General features: G+C 36.9%; 1 long non-coding RNA gene across 1 annotated transcript; it reads left to right on the top strand.

The window, feature by feature from the left end:
• Positions 1 to 2,313: 2,313 nt before the first annotated feature.
• LOC147574862 (uncharacterized) lies at positions 2,314 to 3,569 on the top strand. The gene is made up of 3 exons (XR_015243321.1): positions 2,314 to 2,435; positions 2,927 to 2,997; positions 3,397 to 3,569. It is a non-coding gene; the product is annotated as an uncharacterized LOC147574862 (long non-coding RNA).
• Positions 3,570 to 18,626: the final 15,057 nt, after the last annotated feature.

The following is an 18,626-nucleotide window of genomic DNA, read 5'->3' as shown; positions in this document are numbered from 1 at the left end:
AGCAAATCTACACTATACTTTAATTTGCAAGTTGAAAAACTGACTATTTTTGGTAAGAAGTCTTCTATCCCATTTTCTTCAATAGCAGAAATCTATGATTCTCTTTCTTTCATCCAGTTTGAATTAAACACACGTACAGAACAGAGAACTGAAACCCAAAGGAAATTTTACCTTAATTTGACAAATATTTTCGTGAATTTAATAAAAGAAGTTATTGTTCCAGAAATGTACTGGCTTTGTAGGATAATAATCAAAGTGCCATTTTATTTTAAAATGATCATATCAGAGCCACATCTTGAAATTAAATCAACATAGATTCAACCAGCATTCATTCAGATATTTGGGGTGTGGCTACATGTACTGGTCACTATTCTTAGTGCCATGGATGCAGAAATACAAGATAAAAGTGACTGTCTAAGCCCTCAATGAACTCACAGTTTACAGGGGGAGACAAGTTAAAAGATTCTAAACAATACACTACCTGCATCTCTAAACTAGGTATACTTACAATCTTATCACCTATTTTATTGAAAGAATTAAGTGAGATAATCCATATAAATTATTTAACAAAATTCCTGGCACATAGTAATTTAAATAACTATTAGGATCAGATGATGATGATGATGATGCCTCCACTAACCCAAGGATCTACAAGCACACTGAAGACCCAGAATGGATTTAAGGAAATTACTTTTTTTTTAATTTTTTAAAAGTTTATTTAATTTTGAGAGAGAGACAGAGCATGAGCTCTGAGGCGCAGAGAGAGAGGGAGACACAGAATCCGAAGCAGCCTCCAGGCTCTGAGCTGTCCGCACAGAGCCTGACACAGGGCTCGAACCCATGAACCACGAGATCATGACCTGACACTTAAGTGACTAAGCCACCCAGGTGCCCCGGAAAAAACTTTTAAATAAAAACATTTTGTAAGAGGTATACACCACATCTAAATTTTTAATAATGAATAAAAATAATTCAATAAGATAAAGAGTTGGAGAGAGATAGAAATGTCCTAGACAGATGAAATAGAATCTTCAAGTTTTCATCTCCTACCCTGAACAGTTTAGGCTCCCTCCTGAGAGTTGGAGCAGCCCTAGACCACATATTTAGTACCTAAATACTCTCTGTTGTTTATGTTCAGGGAAGCCCCTAAACGCTTGAGACACCCTTGTATCTGGACACAGGATTCAATTTACATGTGTCCCTAAATTTCCATCCTCTTCGATTCTGGTGAGAACCTTTTGCATGATTGATTAAATAACATGAAATTAACCACTATTATCCTGTGTTTGGTCTTTCCTATTCACATGAAATCTATTTGCACTGGTATTTGAAAATACAGATCTGTCTTTTCCTATTTAAATAAATGTCATTAAATGTCTTCAAGTCTTCTGCAGCACATACGGCATTATTCTATTCTTTTAGAACATACATACTTCAGTACATTGTTAAATAAATTTATATTAATTTATTCACCCATTCTTTATTCTTTATGTATGCCTGTGACATACTAGATACTGCATTCCACATATTTGTGAAAGGTGTTATATAATAGGAGAAACATGGTCTTTTCCCCATATAGCTTTAAGATTTTTAGTGGCCTAGGCCCCTATTAAAATTTTGTCTGAATCCACAAGTGCTCAAAGAAGCTCTTAAGTCTGAAAACTATAATAAGAAAAGGTCTATCAAATCATATAGTAAGCATTTGATGAAACTACTGTAAACATTGAAGAACATAACCCAGAATACAAATCCCATAACAGACTCTATTATAATTGAAATGGATCTATAATAATTTAAATGGATTCAGAAACTAGTAAGGAAAATCAAGTTTCTACAAATGGTGCTGGGAGTATTGGTGTGGAACTAGAAAATATGTGAAATTAATATTCACTCTATATATGTACTAAAAAATAAATTCTAGGGGCACCTGGGAGGCTCAGTCGGTTAAGCATCTGACTCTTGATTTCAGCTCAGGTCATGATCTCACGGTTGTGAAATCGAGCCCCACGTCGGAATCCATGCTGACAGTGTGGAGCCTGCTTGGGATCCTCTCTCTCCCACTCTCTAGGCTCTACCTTCTCCCTCTCTTTCTCTCTCTCTTTCTCTTGAAATGAATAAACTTCAAAAAGACAAATAAATTCTAGCTACATCAGAGCATCCTAGATAACTTCTGTTCATCCTCCAAATTCTCTGTCTACCCTTCATCACCCTACTTTAGTCTCCCAAGACCTTTATGACCTCTATTTATGACATCAAGAGGCTACCTTCCCATCTAGCTTCTAGCTGAATTCAACAAATGAGAGATTCCAACACAAGACCATAGAGTAAGAAAACGAGAGCAGGAATTTATTCCCCTAGCTTTCTCTTTGCCACATTACCACAGGTCACCTATGCCATTCCACCAAAGGCGTGGCTCCTGTCAGGTGGCCCAATCTGTAAGTTCCAAAACTTTTTCTCTACTCTTATCCCCTCATGTCTGGGGCTGGTAATAGGACCCCATTAGTACCAACCCTGGGGCACCTCACCATCCCTTATTGGTCTCCTTTAATTCTACCCACACCATTTCAATAGACTCCTATAAAAGACTCTTCAATTATACCATGTCAGTGAGCGATTTGCTTCCCATACCCTCCCTGACTGATGTAGAGATATATAGGAGTTTGACATAGTTCCCCTAGGTAGAAAAGGTTCTCGGCTTTATTCAGACATTGTATACAGTATCATCTTTGCTCTTGAAGAGGCCTAGAGTTAATGAAATAGTATCTGGACAACATAGGAATATTTATTTATAATATTTCAGAGTTCCATTAAGTTTCATACTACTTTATATACAATATAGGGTACAACCAATGCCTCCACGGTTACTAAAAAAAAATTTGATTTTCGCCATTTCATTATATGCATGATGGGACTCATGTGATGTCAGTGAAGAATGGATTCACCTGTGGGTCAACTAATGAAAAGCAAAATCCTCCAAGTCAAGTCCTTGTCTTCCAGGTGACATATGTCCTTAAATTGCTTATATTTAGGAATATTTCAACAAGGACTTCTCTCTGTTTACATAACAGACAAAAGTTAGAGGGGAAGAAGATTTTATCTGGATATTCTGAAACCAGTCCCAGTCATAAATCTATAATGTTTGGACATACTTATCAAATTATTCCTCAGATTCTTAAGTTATTCAACAAACATTTATGAAGTATATAATATGTGTCAAGTGTTACACTAGGTGTTGAGGATACATAACAAACGAAAATACCATTCTGGCCTCATGGATTTTAAATCCAGAAAAGGAGAAAATATTAAAATAATAATACCACAAATAAATATTTAAATTATAATGACTGCAACGCAAGATGCCCTAAAACAGTTTAATCATGGGATCTTGTTTGACAGGAGGTCAGGAAAAAAATCTCTTCTAAAGAATCATTCTTAGATCTGAGACATAGAAGATGAATAGTATCTCGTTCAGGCAAAGCATTTGTGAAGGTCCAGAGGTGAGAAGATACTTTGCATTTTCATCAAAACTGAAGCAGCTGAGGCTCACTGAGCAGCAGGAAAGAAAGGAAACAGGTAAAAATAGACAGTGGCCAAATCATCCAGGGCTTTATAGACCATGTTAGACATGTTGTATTTTATCATAAGATTCATGGAAAGGGTTTGAAGGAATAAGACTAACCTGAATTTTTAATAATCACTCTGCTACCAGATGCCAAGAACAATTATGAGCTGTAGTAAATAAAGCATCATGGTATTGTTTCAGGAATATGAAAGTAGCTTAATAAAACATAGTCCAAAATCATTCCTATAACTATGGAAATTTAGAATATGCTAAAGGTAGAATTTCAAATCAGAGGATAAAGGACAGTGTGTTGGAATAAAGTGTGTTGGAACCATTGATCTAATAGTTGGGGAAAAGTTAAGCCATGATATTATTCTGTATGCTGATTATACAGCTGTTGTAAAAGATGAGCCCTAAAATCTCAGTGGCTTAAATCTATAGAAAGAAGAAAGAAAAATCTAAAAAAAATAAGGAAGAATTTCTTGCTTGACATAGAGTCCAAAATGGATGCTTCTGATTGGTGGGTGGCTCTCCCCTAATTGATGAGTCTTGGATTTAAACACTTCCCAGATTTGGGGCACCTGGGTGGCTCAGTCGGTTGAGCGACCAACTTCAGCTCAGGTCATGATCTCATGGTTTGTGAGTTTGAGCCCCGCATCGGGCTCTGTGCTGACAGCTCAGGGCCTGGAGTCTGCTTCTGTGTCTCTCTCTCTGCCCCTCCCCCGCTTATGCTCTCTCTCTGTCTCAGAAATAAATAAACATAAAAAAAAAAATTTAAACACTTCCCAGGTTTGACTTCACCACCTTTGAAAGATGACCTACAAAGTCATTTTGGAAGAGGATCTCTCTTGAAAGGTTATTATAGCCCAAAACTGGAACTGATGTACATTGCTCAACTCTCATTCTATTGGCTGCAATTTAGGCACATGGCCTCACAGGAGGCTGGGAATCTAATTATGTATGTAAATACAAAGAGGAAACAAGTGTGTGATTGCCCAGGAATCTCAGCCATAAACAACATCTTATGCAAAATTAAATTTTGTAAGTATTAAAAATCTAACATAAAAAAACTATGAGGGGCACTTGGGTGCCTCAGTCTGTTGAATGTCAGAATTTGGCTCAGGTCATGATCTCAGCGTTTGTGGGTTCAAGCTCCATGTAGGGCTTGGCACTGACAGCACAGAGCCTGCTTCAGATTCTGTCTCCCTCTCTCTCTCCCCCTACCTCCTACTCCTCCTCCTCCTCCTCCTCCTCCTCCTCTCTCTCTCTCTCTCTCTCTCAAAAATAAACATCAAAAATTAAAAACAAAACTATGAGAGTACCAACAGAGATTTTAAAAGAACATTTTTATAGTCAATCTGGCAAAGACTAGAGATATAATACAGAAACCACACACACACACACACACACACACACACACACACACACAGAATGACAGATTTAACTACATCAAAATTCAAAATTTTTCTTTCACAAAAGACAAATTTAAAATAATAAGTGGCACTCTTGGAAGAAATATTTGCAAAACATATAACAGACAAAAATATAATAGCCCAACTGGATAAAGATATCCTAAAATCATTTAGAAAAAAAAATCATTATAAAAATCAACAACAACAACAACAAAAAAAAAATACAGAAATTCCATTGGATCAAGGAACACGTGAAAAGATGTTCAAGTTCACCATTTCAGGAACAAGAAAAGCAAACAAAAAAATGGAAAGGTAATGTATCATTTTATCTAGCCAAACAGGCAAAACCGTATGCAGGGTTAATGATTTATAAACACCACGACATTTTTTGGTGGAAGGGTAGGCTGGTACAGTTTTGGGGAGAGAAATTTGAAACTGTATGTCAGTACTTAAGTTGACCTAACAATTCAACTTTCAAGACCTATCCTACAGAATTACACATGAGTACAAAGATAGAGTGCAGAAAGATGGCATGGAAGGAAGGAACGTGGCGACAGGATGCTAGAGGAATAAATCAGAGTATGGATGCAGATGTTCGTTAGATCATTTTTTATAATGTAGAAAAACTAGGGGCACCTGGGTGGCTCAGTCGGTTGGGCAACCAACTTTGGCTCAGGTCATGATCTCACTGTTCGTGGGTTCATGTCCCGCGTCTGGCTCGGTGCTGACAGTTCAGAGCCTGGAGCCTGCTTCAGATTCTGTGTCTCCCACTCTCTCTTTCCCTCCCCGCTTGCATTCCGTCTCTCTCTCTCTCTCATAAATAAATTAAAATAAATTAAATTTTAAAAATAAATTAACAAACAATTTTATAATGTGGAAAAACTATAAACAGCCTATATATGGTAATGGTTAAATAAATTATGGTATATTCATACTAGAATGATAGGTCACTCTTAAAATAAATGGGGTAGATTGAAGTGCACTAACATGAAAGGTTTATAAAGCATATTTAGGGGTGCAAGTTACAAAGCTAGGAAGCTAATCACACACACACACACACACACACACACAGATATGTAAATGATTAAATGCATAGAAAAAGCTTTCAGGTAATTGGGATCAAACATGCAGGGAGAAGTATGAATAGGGGCTGGGAATAGGGAGGAAAACAAAGAACACAGGGGCGCCTGGGTGGCTCAGTCGGTTCAGTATCTGACTTTGGCTCAGGTCATGACCTCACGGTTAGTGGGTTCCAGCCCCGTGTCGGGCTCTGTGCTGACAGCTCGTAGCCTGGAACCTGCTTCAGACTTTGTGTCTCCCTCTCTCTCGGCCCATCCCCCACTCACTCTGTCTCTCTCTCTCTCTCTCTCTCTCAAAAAATAAATATTAAAAAAAATTTTAAAAGAAAACAAAGAACAGAGTGGATATTTGCTTTTAACTTTACATGTTTGTAAATTGCTTCAGTTTTATAAAGTATACTTGTTTCTTTGAAGTTACAACAAAAATGTACTCTACCAGGAAAAACAATGATACTATGGATAAATGCCTCTGACTCTTTCTCTTAGTTGGATAGCCTTCCATTTTGTGTGGTAACTGAAACTCTATTCACTTTCCAGGACCCAACTCAATCATCACAATATTTCTTGATGTTTAAGTCAAAGTTATTACAAATTCCAATTAAGATTTTTAAACTTCCTTGAGTGTTGGGCATTTCCATGCCTGCAAACTTCCCACCCTTTCTCACAAACACCGAATACCAACATCTCCGCTATGCTTTTCCACAGTACTACAAAACTAGAGCACTTTAACAATGCATTATAATCATTTCTCAGAGCCACCAGTGAACATATTCATCGGAGTTCTCAGTGTTTATTAAAGAGGATATTAAAGAGGAATTTTCCTGCACATATACAACTGAGAACGAAATGCAACTAAGAGGAACCATCTCTGACTTTCACCCTCTCTTTGCCTAATAAGTGGTGCGGGGATGTGAGCCATTTCCATAATTCATAGGCATCCTGTGATGTGCAAGGTTATTTTTGAATTTGTTTCTCCGGTAAGAAAAGATTTCCTTCCTAAAATTAGATTGTGAATCTACTTCCAAAGCCACTAATCAAACATAAGTTAAAGCTACTTATAAGGGAGAGAAAACTTTAGAGCTCTAAAATCATTAGAAATAGGTCACCGAGAGCTTCAGTAAAACTTCACACAAGGTTCCAATAAAAAAAAAAGGTATTCTCATTAAGAAGCCGTAAAGTAATCCTGCTATCAAACAGGAAAAAAAATTGCATATGCAAAAGCAGCAAAATATAGTCTATAAAGTCATTTAATGAAGCAGAAATTTGTATCTATGCCATATCTAATGCAGTTCTTAAAAAACCTCAGCATATTCGCTAATTATGAACCATATATTATACACAGTTATTATGGGTATTATTCAGCAATAGAAGATTTAAACTTGGTTGTCTCCTTCACCATAGTTAGCAAAGAAATATTGGCACATATATGATCTGCTTAAATAGGTTAGAAAATAGGAGGGAATTTACTAACTAGCCCTTTAATTATGCAAACAGAGTTTCCATAATTCTGAAACTGAATTCCATGACACCCACAGATTTCCCTATAATCTAGCTGTAAATAGTAATTACAGTGTTCATAGTAGAAAATGCTGTATTTTAGATTGCAAAACAGTCTCTATTATTATCTCTTGTATTAAGTCATTTGATAACTGTCTAAAACTTCCCTACTAGGATGATTTTTAGATTCTTTGGAAGCATATTTTTCTTTATTTTCATGAAAAGTGTTAGAAAAATCTGTTCAGCCATTTTCAAGTTAAAGGACAATGGGAAGGGAATTTGCCGTTGAACTTTAAAACATTATATTTAGCAGGTCCTCAGTGGGTTGCATAATCAGTTCAAGACTATGGATTAACAATCAAAGGAAGCTCAGACACTGACCTACATTAGAGAAACCCTACACACACAACCAAGAATTCATCATCCCCAGAGAACTGAAAGCCTTCCAGGTAACCTGCTAGCTAAGCAGGATTTGTCCCAATATTATAGTGCTAGGGACCAAGAAAAAAAATCATCCTGAAAGGTACCACATTAAAGGTGAGAAAAACAGCAAGAGTCCTACATAAGCCACCATTAATTTTCAGACCTAGACAATAGTGCTGCAAGGCAATGATCATTTTACTATTTACTACGCGGGTTGAAGTCTACATCTACTTTTGAAAACCACTGTGGGTTTATATTCATCCTCAGGATGTTGAACACATAAGCTGCCAAATGAACTGAGCTGTGTTCGAAGTGGGATAATTTCCACTATCTTGAGCTTCACACCCAAATGTTTCACCATCGCTTCAACCTGACATGGGTTGTCATACTTCTTGAAATGTATCCTATTGCCACCAAAATCTACTTCTGTGTTTCCTATCTCAGTGAACAGATCCTCTATCTACCCAGCTAAATGTTGAAGGCAGATAATGAAGCCTTTGATCATCTTTGATCATTCTTTCTTTGTATCTTGCACATCTAATCACAAGTCTTTCAAATTTCCTTATCCATTCATTTATCTTCATCTCTACTATCACCGCCATGGTTCAGACCACCAAAATCACTTCTCTAGGTCTAGAGGTGAACTAGAGGAGGGCTTGTGAGTCTTAAGGTCCCTTCTAGAACCTTGTATCTAATTTTGTATTCAAAGCTTTGTATTATTTTTCTTAAAGAGGATCCCAAATTATATAAACTGTGGACCCTTACAAAACCTATACTCTCTCCTGCCTGAATTATTGCAAAAGCCTCCAATCTCCTTAGCACCATAGATAATGCGGTCTTTCTAAAATGCAAATATGACCATATTCTTCCACTGCTTAAGAATCTCCGATGGCGCCATGTTTTTCTTAGGAGTCAGTCTCAACTCCTTGTCATGACTTATATTTTATACAGTCTACACATATTTTTGATCCGCATACAACTTCTCCAGCTACTCCATTGCCCTTACACCATATTCTGTGAACACATCAAAATGTGTCCCCCAGTACTTCCCATTCTCTTTCCTTGAGAGAGCAGAAACCAGGTCTCATTGCCTGTTATACTAACAGCACCTAGCACTATTATGCCACTTAGTAGGCATTTCATAAATATTTATTGAAGAAATACAGGAATGAAAAATGAATGCACTCTACATCACTGGTCCAAATCCAGGCATAGTGATCAGAAACCATGAGGGATCAATCTAGCAAGAAAAGCACTAATTGATTCCTGGGAATAAATTGCAGTTGACTTCCCATATTCATGAGTAATTATATTGAAAAGAACTTTGATGAATCATATATCAGGGGGAACAGTTATTAAATGTCAGTCTAGGTTTTTCTCTCCCTTCGAAATCTGCATTTCTTCCCAATTTCCTGTTGCTTTGAATGTAATGCCTGATATGCCAGATTACTCCTAGCTGGCACTGCCCTATAGTGAGAATATGTACAAGTATATAATCCAGGGCATGAGCATAGATGATCCCTTACCTTTTTTCTGGTAAGCTACTATTTTCTGGTAGATATTTTTCCTATTCATTCACCAACATAATGTGGCAAACTTCAAGAGTTTTCTTCATTCATATTTCCCTATCTCCTGTAAATATATTCTTACCAGGTAACTAAGATAAAATGTTTTCACTAATTATCCTGACAATTTCTTTTTTTTTTTTTAACGTTTATTTATTTTTGAGACAGAGACAGAGCATGAATGGGGGAGGGTCAGAGAGAGAGAGGGAGACACAGAATCTGAAGCAGGCTCCATCCAGGCTCTGAGCTGTCAGCACAGAGCCCGACGCAGGGCTTGAACTCACGAACCGCGAGATCATGACCTGAGCCGAAGTCAGATGCTCAACCGACTGAGCCACCCAGGCGCCCCTCCTGACAATTTCTTTATATAAATTAATACTGATTTAGATTATATCTCACGCTGATATAAAGCTTTCAACAACTGATTACAAAATGCCACAAACTTTTTTATAGTCCTTGATTTAAGAAACTTAAATTCATTGAATACTTATTCATTGAATACTTATTTTATGTGCTAGGCAGTAGGCCACAATGTGCATCAAAGAAATTTATATTGTCCTACAAGCCTTTCCCATGTAGGGACATAATTTAATAATGTGTCATACCACTCAATAAAATTCTTAGATCATTTTATATTGTCCCTGCATATTTTTTGGTAAACTTTCCAAATATACATAAAGCATAGATAGATGAACAGATAGACATAAAGCTGATTATTAAAATTAGGATTCAGGTAGGTAGATAGGTATGTGGATAGATAGTATTTGAATATTATATCCAAATACATATTAAAATTTTGCATACCTATACATAAATTAGCTTGACTGACTTAACAGTTTTAAACATTGGATTAATGTAGCTTTTGATAGTTCATGGGGCAAACCTTCCATCCATTACTTTTTTTCAATATTTTCTTAGTTTTTCTTACTTTCTCCTTTTTCTAGCTGAAATATTAATATGACTTTGTCAAATTTCAGATAATCATACTGAGATTTTTGAGAATTACATCAAGCCCATAAATTAATTTGTAAAGAACTAACATCTTTGACCTTACATAGTAATCCATGAGATTCTTTTTTTTTTAATTTTTTTAAATGTATTCATTTTTGAGAGAGAGAGACACACAGAGTGTGACCAGGGGTGGGGAGGGGCCGAGTGAGAGGGAGAGACACAGAACTTGAAGCAGGCTCCAGGCTCCATGCTGTCAGCACAGAGCTCTACGTGGGGCTCGAACCCTTGAACCGTGAGATCATGACCTGAGCCAAAGTCGGACACTTAACTGACTGAGCCACCCAGGTGCCCTGATGAGATTCTAAATAATAATGATCAAGGACATTCTGCTGTTGCTCATGCTTAGTCCTAGTGTACTGAAATCCCTAGATCCAATGAGAGATTAAGATGAACAATCCATACATTTGATTGTTGCTTAGCCAAAAGATAAACAAACAAAAAAAAAAAATCAGAAAGAAAGAAGGCAAGAAAGAATCACACTATGTCAAAATAAGACACAAGTTTAATTTGATATCCCTACATCAAAAGCCGTACCAAATGCGCAGTGGTATCAAATCCACTGGCTAGACACAAAGACTTCAGTTGTAGTAAGAATCTTCCACTTGGCATCCTTTTCATAGAGTGATTGCCTATGAGCACTTTATCCCCAGTCTCAATAAAGGTGGCCCACTTCTTTATTACCAGAATAGAAAATATTTACAGTCTTGGACACAATGGTGTTTAACCATCAGAAATTAGGAAGGAGAAAAATAAATAAAGCCAGTGAGATACAGCAGAGGCAGATAATAAAAACTACTGCTCTGCCTTAGTAACCTCATGATTTTGAATCTATACAAAGTGAAAAATTGTAGCATATTGTCACCCTGAGAGCAGAGATTTTGTCTTCATTCTATCACAAATTCACACCCAGAGCATGGCCATATAGAGTCAGAACTGGGGGATTTTCAGAACAGCCTGGCCATGATTTTTAAATCCTAAGTAGTATTTTCTGAATATTCAAAGTGAAAATACTTGTAAGCCACAATTTCCCTTTTGATCAGCATACATATTTTACTTAGAATCTTTCTAAATCTTGCATATTAAGTTAAAGTAGTAAGAACAATGGCATCATACCTAGAACTGAAAGTAATGAGTAAATGTGTGCAGGTGTATATGTATATACATATATATTTTTTATTATATCACAATATAGAGATACATATGACTAGTCTGAGTTTATGCTTTGAAAAGTATGAAACTAATTGGTTTGGAATTAACAAAGTTACTGACATTTTAAAAGGCCAATGCTAGAGAAAAAACACATTACTTTCGACTACGTTGTAGGGTAAGCCCTTAACAATTATGTCTGTGCACATATCTATACAGCTGTAGAAGTCAGAAGTTTTTTAAAACTAGTTAAGAAGCACTAGTTGACCTTTCCCTATCTTCCTTGGAGTGCACCTTTATTAACGTGCCCTTCAAAAACTGCAAACTGCACAGAGACATGAAAACAGTGCTTTCCCAAAGAGATAGGGAAGGATGTAAATCATGGATGGCTCTAGCCTCTGGCAGATTCACTCACACCTTGTTCCTTAGATAGCGCTTCCCTTTTTTGTCAGCTCTAGAAAGCAAAAGAAAAAAGAAAAAGATATTTGTAATTGTGACCTACAGCTCTTAAAAAAATAAATAAAATGCCACCGTTCAGAGAAATGCAAAAATGTTAGCATTGAAATCACCAGAGCAGAGGCGCCAAAGATGGCAGAAATGACAACATGGCCTGTGAGAAATATGTGAAAATAAGACCCCAGTGCAATCCAGCATTTGTACATTCTCTACACATTTTCATTGCTGAACCAAAGGTTTGAGTTCATAACAGTGTTTGACTTGGAAAGAAAGGTAGCAGCACCAAAAATAAATCCAAAGAATGCCTATTCCCTGTTGGAGTATCTGCCAATAACCTTTCTTGCGATTATGTTTTATCTAGCCATGGAAAAGCTATTCACAAAACAAAAGATGCCAATGAGCACCAATGTAGCCCCGCGCATAGACACAGTTGAAAAGCAGCATTGTGTTTTCATAATGCTGTCAAGTCCTGCTATAGAATATATGAAAGCGTCCTTCCTTCTTTCATATCGCTAACCGTCAAAGGGAAGAGTTGTTATTGGTGATTAAGTCCAGGTACTGAGAGTGATACTGGGCTCAGGAAGGAATGGCAGAGAATAGTGGGAAGAATTTTGAAAAGAATGACCTGCATCTCCACAAATAAATCACTCTATGTATCTGTTTCAACTACTTTGGGCTGTCTGCATATATTGCAGAATCCTCTTGTCCTAGTCTCCTTAAGAAGGTAGAATATTGGGGCGCCTGGGTGGCGCAGTCGGTTAAGCGTCCGACTTCAGCCAGGTCACGATCTCGCAGTCCGTGAGTTCGAGCCCCGCGTCAGGCTCTGGGCTAATGGCTCAGAACCTGGAGCCTGCTTCCGATTCTGTGTCTCCCTCTCTCTCTAACCCCTCCCCCGTTCATGCTCTGTCTCTCTCTGCCCCAAAAATAAATAAACGTTGAAAAAAAAAATTTTTTTAAATAAAAAAAAAAAAAAGAAGGTAGAATATTAAAAAGTTTCTTAAAAAAACCCATCCTACATCTCAAATATGCTCAAGAAAAATGGGGAATGAGTTGGGGAAAATGACGCTAGCATGCTAAAAAGTTCCTTAAGAAACTCATCCTACATCTCAAATATGCTCAAAAAAATGGGGAGTAAGTTCAGGAAAATGAGGTGCTATGTGAAAGGACAGTCATAAGAAGCACAAATGTATGAATAGTCATATCCTGTTTAGATTACAGTTTCATTTTATTTCCCATAAAGGGGACAGAACACTGGATCAAAAAAGAAAGCCAAAGAAATGTAGTAGATAAACTCCTAACATCCATTCCAGGGGAATTGTCATTATAAATATGAAAGTAAAAACAATAAAGTTTCTAGAAGATAATGCAAGTGAATATCTTCTAGATGATTTGAGATTAAGAAATATTTCCCAGAGGACAAAGGGTACTAACCAAATAAAAAAATAATAAATAGGACTACATTAAACTTAAGAACTTCTTTTCTTTAAGATACTATTAAGAAAGTGAAAAGTAAAGCCACAGGCCAGGAGAAAATATCTGTAACATATATAATCAACAAAGGGCTCTTTAGAGAATACATTTTAAAATCTAAACCATCAATAAGAGAAAGCTAAAATTTAATCAAAAAGATGGGTGAGAGACTGTGAAGAAGAATCTTACACAAGATGTTATCCAAATATCCAACAAGTACAGGAAAGGAGGCTAACCACATTAGCAGTCAAGGAAAGGTAAAAACAACTCTACAAACTCATCACAATTCAAATGACTGAAAATACTACGGGTTGGCTAGTCTTAGGAGCTACAAGCATTTAAACACTACTGGCAGAAATGGAAAACCATTTTGGATATCTGTTTAGCATTATCTGCTCAGGTTAAAGATATCTTCCTAGTGATGCACCACTCACCATGCACACATATTAACAAAAAGACATATGCAAGAACATTCACAGTGATATTATTCATAATCACTGAAAACTGGAACTAACCCAAATGTCCATCAGATGTGAAATAAATAAACTGTGATACATTCCTACAAAGAAACACACTATAGCCATCAAAATGAATAAAACTATTCCCACATGCAATTACAGCAAGGAATATGGCAAATATAAATTAGCAAAAGAAGCCAGGCACAAAAGAGTCATTATATGTAATTTCATTTACACACAGCTAAAAAAAAAAAAAAAAAAAAAAAAAAAAAAAAAGGAAGAAGAAGAAGAAATGTAGGCAAAACCAACTGTCGCAGGCTATGAGTCTGGAGTTCACTCTTGTGCAGCAAGAGAGTGATTGCAGAATTGAATACAAGAGAGGCTAATGTCCAGGAGGAGCCAAGAGCCCTGGACAGGGGTTTCATCTCCATATTTATTGAGTTCACAAGCTATTACCCATATGGTGAATGTGCAGAAAATAAGATCTTACACACATGAACATTGAGAAAATAGACAGTAATCATTAACTTGAGTGTGTAAGAAGCAAAGGGTCTGGGGGGCAAGTGGAGTTTGTGATCAAAGAACAATAGTATATAGGCATCAAATGGAAAGTAATTTCCTGCAAATGATATAACAAGATACTCATGATCCCATAACAATATCTCCCAAGTTAACCTCAAGTGCTTTCGCCCCATGGTGGCAGCTTTCCACCCTAAGCTTTTTTCTAACCCATTTATGTAAGTAGAACCTACTTCCCCATAACAACCAATGGTATTAGAAGTCAAAATACTGGTTAGTTCTGGAGAAAAGTTCAGTGGTTGAAAGCGGACATGAGTAGAAATCCTAGGGAGGGTATTTGTAGTGTTTCATTTCTTGAGTAGGGAGGTGGTTTCACAAGTGAGTTCATTTTGGATAATTAATTCAGCTGAACACTTATTATTTCCGCACTTTTCTGTGTGTGTTATACTTCAGTTAAGAGGTTTTCTTTTTCTTTTTTCTTTTTTCTTTTTGTTTTAAGTGGCCAGATATAGTCTCTCTTCAGAGACATAAGAAACAGGCCATTAACATACTCGATTCCTATCAAATGCCAAGCCCTTTGTTAAAGTAATCTAATCTTTTCAAAAAATTAAGTGTGCAATTGTCCTTTTAAAATTAAGATCGACCCAATTTTAAAGATGAATAAAGTAAGAGATTGAGTGATTAGTCCAAAATTTAAAGGTCAGTAAATTCCAGGGCTGGGGTACAAAACCCAAGTCCTACTATTCCATGCCCAATACCATTTCTCTCATTACACAATTACTTTGAAGTTTAAACAGTAAAGCTTTGCTTCACATCTTCAATCCATCAAGAAATTGTGTTTAATAGGATAAATGTGCTAGCCTCCATTGTGCTGTCAGAAAATTATGCATGCAGAAAGGTGCCTGTTGGTGAAAATGCCCTTTCTAAAAAGCCTCAGGGCACCTACCTGCCTATACGACCCTTCCTCCAAGGGCATCCATTTACAAAAGTCTCTGGGCGTTGAATAACATGACCCTGTGACCCAGCCTCTGCCATTTTATACTGGTTAAGGCATGGCTTTTTAAGTCAGAGCTGAGTTTGAGTCCAAGCTCTATCAACATTGAACTGCTCCCAATCTTGTTTCCATATCTATAAAACAGAGATAGGGATAATACCTGCCTCCCAGGGGTGAGATAAACAGTAATCCGAATTCCTGACATCAGGTTAGTTAAATCACAAGTAAATAATGTCTTTGGTACTGTTTGGGGCTTATGTTGTTTTTCTAACTCCAAGTGACTATTTGACTCAGACACATAAAGACCAAAGACCTTTGAAATGGCCTGGCATGAGAGCTCGGAGACACAATAACACCCTCTCCTGCATGGTAACGCAACAATCCGACCACACACTCTCTGTGGCAGGGATGAATGCAAGATGTGGAGACAGCTGGAACTCAGTAAGGGTAAAAGTTGAAATCCACATTAAGGGAAAAGCAGCCACAAAGTGATAGGAGCTAAGCAGGCAGAGGCCATGAGGAGAGAAGTAAGCAGGGGATGTTTTGTTGGCAGCATGGAAAAAAGTAGCTGAAAAATAGATGGTTCAGGTAACAGACATGGCAGGGCACAAAGCAGTGAGCACTGTCTCTGGAGGAAGAGTTTCAGACTCACCATTATGAGAGCTGCTGTGTACAGAGTACAGCGTTCTGAGGGACAGGGAGTACAGTTCAGGTTCCCTGGAAGGCGTCCCTTGTAGCTGCTGAGAGTATTCACAAAGCACATCCCCGCACCCAAAAGCTCTTCCACACCTGAAAGGCCAATTAAGAGAGAGAGGGTGTTAAAACATCTGTCTTAAAGCCAAATAAACCAGAGTTAGATTAAGCAGAAAGATAAAGGTCCAAGTTTATACAAGAAAGTAATACACTTTAACCTAGTGAATGCTGTTTGTAATCTTCTTAAACTTGTCCATCAGACACGCTTCAGTAAAAATTATTTCTAGAAAGAATAATTTATAAGATCGTCTTAGCTGTCCATACAGAGAAAACTTCTGGAAACGGTCCACTCAGGCACAAACCAAGAAGTTGCCAGTGGGTCCCCAGATGGAAAATGCAACCACAGAAGGAAAGTCGTCAAAGTCTACTCAAAGATAAGCCAATCTGAAAAGTGAGAGTAAATACACCATATGCCAAAAGATTTAGATTTAGACCATGAATCTGACTTCAAGGACAATAGAACTACCACATTAATTCTTTATGTTTTGTTTATACAAGAAAAACTCTTGAAAAAATAGAGATAAATAGTTTATACATAACGAAAGTGCCAGAAAATCTAAAACCATTGCTACCAGATCATTGTAATGCTTGACGCTTAGGGGCTAAAGTTTCTAATGTTGCAGAGATATGTCCTTAGAGAATATTTAAAATAATATGTAAACTATTTGGGCTCCTTTGGCTTTCATCCTCCATAAAGTTAAGTGATGGGAGTATTGCTGGACATCCAGAGAAAAGTCGATCCACAAGGTTACTCGAATAACTGGAGGCTAATGTATTGTGTTGCTCTTTTCAAAGTGAATATTATAAATTATTTTCTGGATGTTTTCTTAGAAGCATTTTACCATTACAGACACTATTTGACTACTGATAATTTGAGAGTTGCATGAAAAAAATATCTGCTACAATTCAGAAAAAAATAGCAATAGGTTGTGAACAAGGGCTATGCTCATTTTGCTGTGTTTAGAATAATGTAGCAGTGCCTATAACAAGTAAACAGTGGGCTGACTTTGTTCTGCTGGATTTAGATTAACCTTTACAAGCAATGCAGAATTAGATTATGAAAATAAATTGAAAATGGCATCTCCTTAGACTCACTTTGTACTCTGCATTTTCTTAAGCTTTTATGTGACTGTCAAATATTAGTTCAGGGCTCCATTTGTATTTGTGGCATTCTTTTTTTCTTCTGAAAAGATAAGCACCAGCCTTCAGAGAAAGCTTCTGACTATTGGATACAGAAAACAACTCGTTCCTGAATGGTTAATGTTTCAAATATGAGCACAGATACCAGATGGCAAAAGGGGAAAAAAGAATTCAAGTTGTTTCATTGTTCAGTGATAAAGATTTTTCCGTCTGCTGGTTCAATACTAACTTGGTTTACATTCACTTAGAGCCAATACAATTAAAACTCTATTTGAAGTGAAATGTTTCAGGAAAATAAAACTAGAAACCTGAGAAATACTTCTACAGGTCATACCCATCCTTCAAATACCTAAGCTCTTATAGGTGTACAAATGTGAGTGTATGATAAAACAAAGATATCAAATATGTTTTGAAAAATCCTAAAGTCACATGCATTTAAGTAATTCTAACGAAGACTATTTGTGATTGAGATGTAAGTGGACATCTGCTAGAATTTAGAGTCTCGGTGAAATAAAATGTATCTAAAGTAATAACATACTGGGGTATTCATCACAAAGGATGGAATGGGAGACTACTGATGAGTGAACAATATGGCAGCAGTTAACAAAAACAAGTTTGAATGGTTAATTCACTGCGACCAAAGAGCAGGTGAAGAGGAAAAATAGCACAGCAATCACTAGCAGCAGCATCTTAAGAGAGCAGGAGTCTTACGTACTAAAATAGGGTAAAGAAAAGAGGAGTACTTAGAAACAAGAGAGTTATAGATTCTCTCCTAGCAAGCAGATGCCTTTTCCCATAATCCTTTGATAGAAAGAAGTCTTACTCAAAATGTAAGATTCATAACATGAAGAAGTAGTTTTCCAGAGTAACCTTCCCTTTTGTCCTGAGAACACTGTTACACTGGACATCTCTTTGGTGCATAAAAGCTCCTCAAGGACAAGGCTATAACTTACTTCTGCATCTCTGATGCCTTGCACTTAGCAAATGATAGATGTTCTACAAATATTTGATAACAGAATTGATCTGAGAATTCTACCTTCTAAACTGATATTGCTCATTTCCTTCAATCAGAGTAAGCTCATGGAGATAAAAAAACAATGTTTCCTTATCCATTTTTGGTGAACCACTTACAATAGTGTCG

The sequence above is a fragment of the Puma concolor genome, chromosome D4 (genome assembly GCF_028749965.1).
Source record: "Puma concolor isolate L17-30 chromosome D4, mPumCon1.1.hap2, whole genome shotgun sequence".
Lineage (NCBI taxonomy): Eukaryota > Metazoa > Chordata > Mammalia > Carnivora > Felidae > Puma > Puma concolor.
Note: the sequence above shows the minus strand (reverse complement) of the source record. Positions and strands in the feature narration are given on the sequence as shown.